The following is an 8,202-nucleotide window of genomic DNA, read 5'->3' as shown; positions in this document are numbered from 1 at the left end:
ATTAGGTAATAGATCCCAAAAAATGACGATGTCACAACTCTCCTCTGTCACAACTCACCTCGGTCTACTCACTTACGGTACGATTCCCTCCCTATTTATTTATCATCAGCCTTGAAATAGTTTTTGCTGATATTCCTTATCAGTAATATTGGGCCGTCTAGGATCCTATAGTTTATTAATCGCAAATCCGACAACATATAAATCATGATAAGATCTAAATATTTAATGTATATCTATAAAATAAATCGCTATGATTTGTTGCTAACTGTTTTTATCACATATCTACAAATGTAAAAGATCACTTATCTCTTCAAAAGAAAAACTCAAATATCAAAAGTGCGACCAAAATTGGAATGGTATCAAGTGTCATTATATTGAACATACATATTTACATACATACATACAATTACCAAACTAAAATGGAGTTGGGCGGGACATGTTGCTAGGCAAAGTGATGGTAGGTGGACTAAAATGTTAACGGAATGGTGGCCGCTGTCGGATGAAAGAAGCCCCTGGCGTCCGTTGGCTCGTTGGGTGGACGACATCCGGAAGATTGCGGGTCACTTCTGGATGAGATTAGCTCAGGACCGGGACAAGTGGCGTACTGGAAGAGAGGCATATGCTCAGCAGTGGGCGATAAAGGGCTGATATGATGATGATGATGATACATACAATAATCACGCCTATTTCCCGGAGGGGTAGGCAGAGACCACGGATTTCCACTAGCTACGATCCTGACATACCTCTCCCGCTTCTCAACACTTCATACACGTTTGCCGGTTGAGGGTGCTCTTGACCTGGCCTTTCTTCAGGATTCCACCGATCTAATCAGAGAAAGTTTGCCGAAATCTACCCCTTCCAACTCCCGCTTCTACTTCTCCCTTATACACTCTCTTTGTTAGCCTTCTTTCACTCATTCTTTCAGTATATTGAATTCAGAGATAATGTTTATACTCGTACCTATGATTGCGTAAATTATTTGCTTTTGCAGCAGTATATTCGAAGATATAATCACCCACCGTATCCCTTGAAAACAGCTTTTCGTATTATCCATAATATTATTACCATTTGGTGAAGTTTTCAACCAAAAGGTACCACTTTGTCGCTTGTCGATAAGGTTGATTTCTAATTGAAGCTATATGGAAATAGCGCCTTACTGACAAGCGACAATAAGTACCCTTTTGTTGAAAATGGCACATTTGGTGACTGGCGACGCTGTTGCCTAAGAGCACTTGAAGTAGTCTGTGAATTTATTAACCCCCTTTGTTGACTTTAAACTGCGGTCTCTGGCAAAAAAATCCCTAGTTCTTGTCACTGAAAGGTCAAGAACCGATTTAAGTACACTACAAAATTTTTATTGTATACATTTTGAATATTGACTGACATTTAATTTACATGTATTTAAAAGAACTTGACTTATTCTAATTTTAATTGTAATTTCTTTTTTCTGTTAATCTGATTATCATCACTATTGATCTCTTACTAAATTAATTATGTACTATTATAAATATTTGCGCCAAATTGTAATTAATCGTGTAATTGTATTTAATTCAAATTTTATCAGACTGAGTGACATATATATATATCACTGACAAATATTTTCACATGTCTATCTTGACTGAATGTATAGTGGGAAGCAATGTATATAAATTAAGATCTTATGTTACCATATGTTCATTGTGAATAAACGATTTCATTCATTTTCATTCATTCATTCATTCATACTTATATCCCTACTCTGCCTTAAACTGTAAACAGTGCGAACAACTTGAAGGTCCCTAGGTTCATGAAACCCATCTAGAAAACTTAGTCCAACATGCACTTGAGCAAGTTGAGCACCACCAATCTAAAGATAATCGTGTGGCAAGAATATTTCACAAAACTAAACCGAACCCATCGTGCACTTAAGCCGTTTTTACACGATTTTTCTACCGAAATAAAGTGACAAAAATCGTAAACGACGTGTACGTTACGACCCTTTTTTAATGTTCAGTCGTGTTTATATTTATTTATCGAGTTATAATCGAGTAAATCGAGTCTTCAAACACAGCTATCTGAAGTCGGCCGCACCTTCTGATTTCCGGTCACAAATATTGGATAATCTTATCGATTTATTGTGAAAAGCGGCGGGTTTGTCGGTGTTGTGGATAGTTTTGAAACACGCTTTAGCCTTTTAGACTTCAAAAAGAAGGTCCTCTCCTCCTCATCCTCCTCGAGAAGAGGCTCCTCGTTCATCAGAATAGGTAGAAGAAAGTAGAAATACAGATTTTACCAATACCAAATTTTTAAGCACATCTCGGCCGAATCGTCAAATATTCGGCGACTCCGGGCTGACAGTCCGGCTAAATACTTTATACTCGTGTAAGTTTATATTTTAATAGCCTCGGTGTAACCTAATAACCTACCTACCTAAGAAAGTTACAAACACAGTAAGTGACGTCCTCAGAAAGTGGCGTTCTCAGAAAGTGACGAACTCAGAAAGTGACAAACTCAGAAAGTGACGAATTCAGAAAGAAACGTCCGTCCTCAGAAAGTGGCGTTCTCAGACAGTGCTAACTCAGAAAGTGACGAACTTAGCACGTGACCTAACTCGAACGTACCTACAGAAGACGTACTTCGCCTAATAAAATCGCATTACCTATCCAGTTAGAAGTGCAGCATTATTGAAAACATTCTAAAGTTTTGAATAACAGAAAGAAAAATAGAATATGTCATTATGATTACCGCATTGACGATTATTTGCTTATTTCAAGCTTTTATTTCCATTATAATCTATACAAAGTCGTACCTGGTGTATCTTCAATTGATTTGTACAACTTTTTATAGTATATGTGCAATTGCAGGTGTACCGCCACTACCTAAACGTAACCCTTATTACCAAGAGACAAGGTCTATCAATGTTCAGTCAAATTGTATTTATAGTTGTTCCGCAAATCCGACGTTTGACGACCAAACAATGTAAACTATATTGGTAATTTAAACTACACCCGCATATTGTATATCCGCAAATCAAAATCACGACCGATATCATATTACCATCTCTTTTCTTTCTTTTCTTTTTTTTGCTACGACTATGCAAGTGTGAATGAGAAGTTTTACTATCCCGGTCGTCAGTTTGTTTTGCGAATAGATTGAAGCTTATTTTGAAGAAATGTCGTGGGAAAAATTGCAAGGTGTGTTTAGGGTATGTACCTGAGGTGTAGGGATTTTAAGCCTTTTACTGTAGTTTAATATTATGTTCTGTTAACAATATCTGTATTCGCACTTAAACTATCGTGAGACATATTTCAAAATATCTATCAGTACGGTTTTTACTCACTATTATTTTTAGTCGCTTTTGGCGACATGTTTCGGATTCTTTGGGAATCCATCCTCAGGCACGAATGTCCGCGGCGGTTGTCGTGCCTGAGGATGGATTCCCAAAGAATCCGAAACATGTCGCCAAAAGCGACTAAAAATAATAGTGAGTAAAAACCGTACTGATAGATATTTTGAATATCTGTATTCTGCATTTATTATTTGTGACATTTTTAACTAAAAGGTACCACATTGTCGGTTGCCAATAAGGTTGATTTCAAATTGTAGCTTTATGGAAATAGCGCCTTATTGACAACCGACAACAACTACCCTTTTTGTTGAAAATGGCACATTTTATATTTCTATTAGGGTTCCGTACCCAAAGGGTAGAAACTAAAAACGGGACCCTATTACTAAGACTCCACTGTCCGTCTGTCTGTCTGTCTGTCTGTCCGTCTGTCTGTCACCAGGCTATATCTCATGAACCGTGATAGCTAGACAGGTGAAATTTTCACAGATGATGTATTTCTGTTGCCGCTATAACAACAAATACTAAAAAGTACGGAACCCTCGGTGCGCGAGTCCGACTCGCACTTGGCCGGTTTTTTTTTGTTACCAAAGGGTGCAACTTGATAATAAAACTAGTATAGTTACTTATACATACTTTCACTATTTGTTTTGGGGCTACCGACACCGATAAGTTAGCTTTTCGCAGTACTATGATAAGGAATCGGTTAGTGACTCAATTCGCTGTGCTGTAAGTCTGTTACTTTACTATCTAAAATGTTTATTATTAAGCGAGGTTTAGACTAGCAAAAACTTGCATGCAATTTACGTTACATTGCTGACTACTAAGGTATACTGCATTCAAAATGTTTATCAGATACCGCAATGTAATGAAAATTGCATGCAAGTTCTTGCTAGTCTAAACCTCGCTTTAGATGCTATTATGTAGTTTTTAGAGTTCCGTACCCAAAGGGTAAAAACGGGACCCTATTACTAAGACTCCGCTGTCCGTCTGTCCGTCCGTCTGTCCGTCTGTCTGTCTGTCACCAGGCTGTATCTCATGAACCGTGATAGCTAGACAGTTGAAATTTTCACAGATGATGTATTTCTGTTGCCGTTATAACAACAAATACTAAAAACAGAATAATATAAATATTTAAATGGGGCTCCCATACAACAAACGTGATTTTTTTTGCTGTTTTTTTCGTAATGGTACGGAACCCTTCGTGCGCGAGTCCGACTCGCACTTGGCCGGTTTTTTCAGTATTTATTTACCGCTGGTAGCTTAAGGTAAGTTTAAAGCTCGTACCCATAATGGTGGTGGTAACGATGGTAATGATTTATTTATTTAATCTTTATTGCACAATTCAATATAGGTACAAATGGCGGATTTAATGCCTTAGGGCATGCTCTACCAGTCAACCAATATGATGATACTGATGATGATGATATTTATTTAGGGGTCATCCATTAATTACATCACACGTTTAGGGGGGGAGGGGGTTGACAAGGGGCCAAAGTCACAAACTTTGTGACGTCACTTAAAATTATTTAAATTATTTTATTCGCTGGTACAGTTAAATGACTAGTTTTTGGAACGATAATTGTTTTTATTCGTTTAATTTTCTTTCCTAATCAGTTTTGGGTTATAAAATTAATAATATATCTTTTGTCAAAATATTTTGATAAAATATTAATAATACAATTCGATTTGCCGATTTCATTGAAAAAATGTGACGTCACACTAGGGGGGCGGGGTTTACCAAATGTGACCAAGTGTCTCAAGGAGGGGGGCCGTAGGGGGGGGGGGGGTCAAAAAACCTATAAATTCGTTTGACGTAATTAATGGATGAACCCTTAAGGGTGATATTATTTAAGTCTTTACAACTTCTGGCATCGATTTTTTACTATATATATATTTACTAGTCACAATTTAATTTCTTACAATTTTATAAATCGTATACTATTTAATTTAAGATTATTCATTTAAAAAAAAATGTTTCTACGTCACCAATGTTTCATCAAAATCATACACCGTGTGGCCTGTAATAAGTACGAATTATACGGCTAATTATTTACTATTTATATTATAATTTTATCGCAATTAAAAACTACGCAACCTTTTAAAACTACATATTTTAACTTTACGACCATTAAACCGTTATCGACCCTAACATTAACCGTTACCCCCCTTTAAAAACTAATTCCAAACTAAACAAGGATTAACTACACAAGTTCCTGTTGTGACTATTTGTCATATCCCCCTGCGCATGATTTTGTATAATTTATTTATTAGTCTCATTGACCTTTTAACTTTGAATTTTTTATGTTTTTTAAGCTTTTGTTGGTTTTCTAGTCCCCTTTGAGAAAGTAGGAAGTGTAACAGATGTCAAAATTGTGACGTGTCAACGTAGATCAGGTGTTCCGATTCCGAGTACGGCGAGTACCTACTCAATAAAAAATGAAACGTTTTGTCCAGTTTATAAAGTGATTTGAAGAACCCTCACCCTTAAAATATTTAGTGAATTTCCTTCGAATATGTGTACATATATAATACGTCCAGATTTCTCTATAAAATTAAAAGATATGAAGTCAAAAAGACATGAAAATGTTCACACTTATCTTACGTGCAACCTACACTAAGAGTGGAACAGAAACAGAAAAGATGTCATTCGAATAATTATGATATAAATCAGAGTCTAGCACATTTCACAAAATGGTCTCTTCTGTGGACAATAAAATAAAAGTTAACGACTCGATTACAATCACGTATTTCTTATTTGAGTCTCAAGTACTGAAAAAATGTATCCCGCCAGTACCTAAAGGTGCGGGGTAAAAATTAGCTTAAGATTCTCTTAACTTTGCGATGTCTACAGGAAAGACGCGAAAGAGTTAAGCATACTATAAAATATGTATGATCTACCAATCAAATCTGATACCTACATGCAAAATAATAATTACAAATGTCATAAATAATTCTTAATAAATTTAATTACGGTGGCCTACATTTTTCCTACCAAAATATATGCCGTTGCGTATCAAATCAACATTAGTTTTACTTTTTAGTATCTAGGCTAGAGATTAATTCTATTACTTACTTTGATTCAAGGTGGTCTGATAAGAGAGATAACGTTTGTCAAACTGTCACAATGCGATAAAATTACAAACACCATTTATTTTAGACGGAATTTTTACATAAGTCGGCTCGGCTCGGTTCGCTTCGGCTGTGGAATGAGCTCCCTGCTGTGGTTTTCCCGAGGGGCTACAGTATGGGGTTCTTCAAAAAAGGAGTGTACAGGTTTTCAAAGGGTCGGCAACGCGCGTGTAATATCTCTGGTGTTGCAGGCGTCCATAGGCTACGGTAACTGCTTACCATCAGGCGGGCCGTATGCTTGATTGCCACCGACGTGGTATAAAAAAAAGTACTTATAACACTACACATTTAATTATAAAATAAACTATGAAAACGGATTATATCGCGTATATTGAATTTATAATACACCCGTTGACCACGAACGCTGTAAATGGTTCGAAACGTCGGACTGTATTATAAATTCAATATACGCGATATAATCCGTTTTCATAGTTTATTTCATGAGTAACTATCGCGGTAACCGAAGACAATATCACATTTAAGTATGTCTTTCCGTGACCACAGCTTGTGCAACTAAGCTGAAACGTGGGAATTTAAGGTAAAAACAATGAAATTAAATCGCGGTGTACCCGTTCGTATAAATACAGAAGTACATAAGTGAAGTAAATTCAATAACGCGATATAATCCGCTTTCATAGTTTTATTTCATGAGTTACTATCGCGGTAACCGAAGACAATAATATAAACATAAGTACCTACTTGTTTCATGATTATTGTGAGTCTTTACGCGAAGCTTTGGTAAAATGACAATGAAATCTATTACATACATATTACTTACACGGTGGGTCCCAAAAAACCGAAATTAAAATATTTATTTTCCAGAATACCTTATAGACCATAAAACAGTCTTAGAATCAGTATTCAGCCGACATAAAGCCAACATGCAAAATGTTTGTAAATTACATTTACTCGTTTACTAATCCTAATAAAACAATGTCATTGCAAATAAAATTTAAAAATAGAATTACATAATTAAAAAAATTGCACAGTAAGAAATAAACTAAAATAAAAATAGATCGGTTTACTCATATGTCAAAGTTGTCACTAACGGGCCATGAAAAAAAATTAATTATGCTATATAAATTGAAATTTAAATAGTCCTTCATACTTTAATCGTTAATTCCGGTGCTTGAATCAAGTTTAAAAAGTTATATTCAAACGCCCAACGTTTGAAAATTTGTAAATGGAAATTACCTATTGATTTGTGTATGTTTTACTACCTACGTATTTTATACAGAAATGCACATCCTTCAGTAGGTTTTTAATGTTTACGACCGGTAAAAACAAGGTTCTATATAGGTATACACTATACGGCAATAATTCACTCTCCTATCTCTCCTTGTCAAAAAACGGTGTTGCAAAAAGCATTAATTCATTTAATATGACATCGTTGACTCTTTTATTCCTTAATACCAATTTAAGATTAACGGCCGACCCCAAAAATAACTATATTTATATGAAGATAAATTTGAAGTTAATAATTCTTTTATTATTGCGGCGACCTGCTGTCAAAGTCGTCAAAATAATAATAAGCATATGACGGGTTGTCAGCCCTACTTTGAGGATTACGACGGGTTTGGTGTCAACCCTATTTTTGAACAAGCTGCTTGCTGCTTGTTTAAAGCACTTGTTGCTTTTGGGGTTCCGTGAGGTCGTTGACTTGGTGGTGATTTATTATTATTATGGGTAGTAAAGTTAAATAGGTAATAAACATTTGATTGGCAATTTTATACGCAAATCAACTA

The sequence above is a fragment of the Cydia strobilella genome, chromosome 11 (assembly GCF_947568885.1).
Source record: "Cydia strobilella chromosome 11, ilCydStro3.1, whole genome shotgun sequence".
NCBI classification, from domain to species: domain Eukaryota; kingdom Metazoa; phylum Arthropoda; class Insecta; order Lepidoptera; family Tortricidae; genus Cydia; species Cydia strobilella.
The sequence above is the reverse complement of the archived record's forward strand: the minus strand, read 5'-3'. Positions refer to the sequence as shown.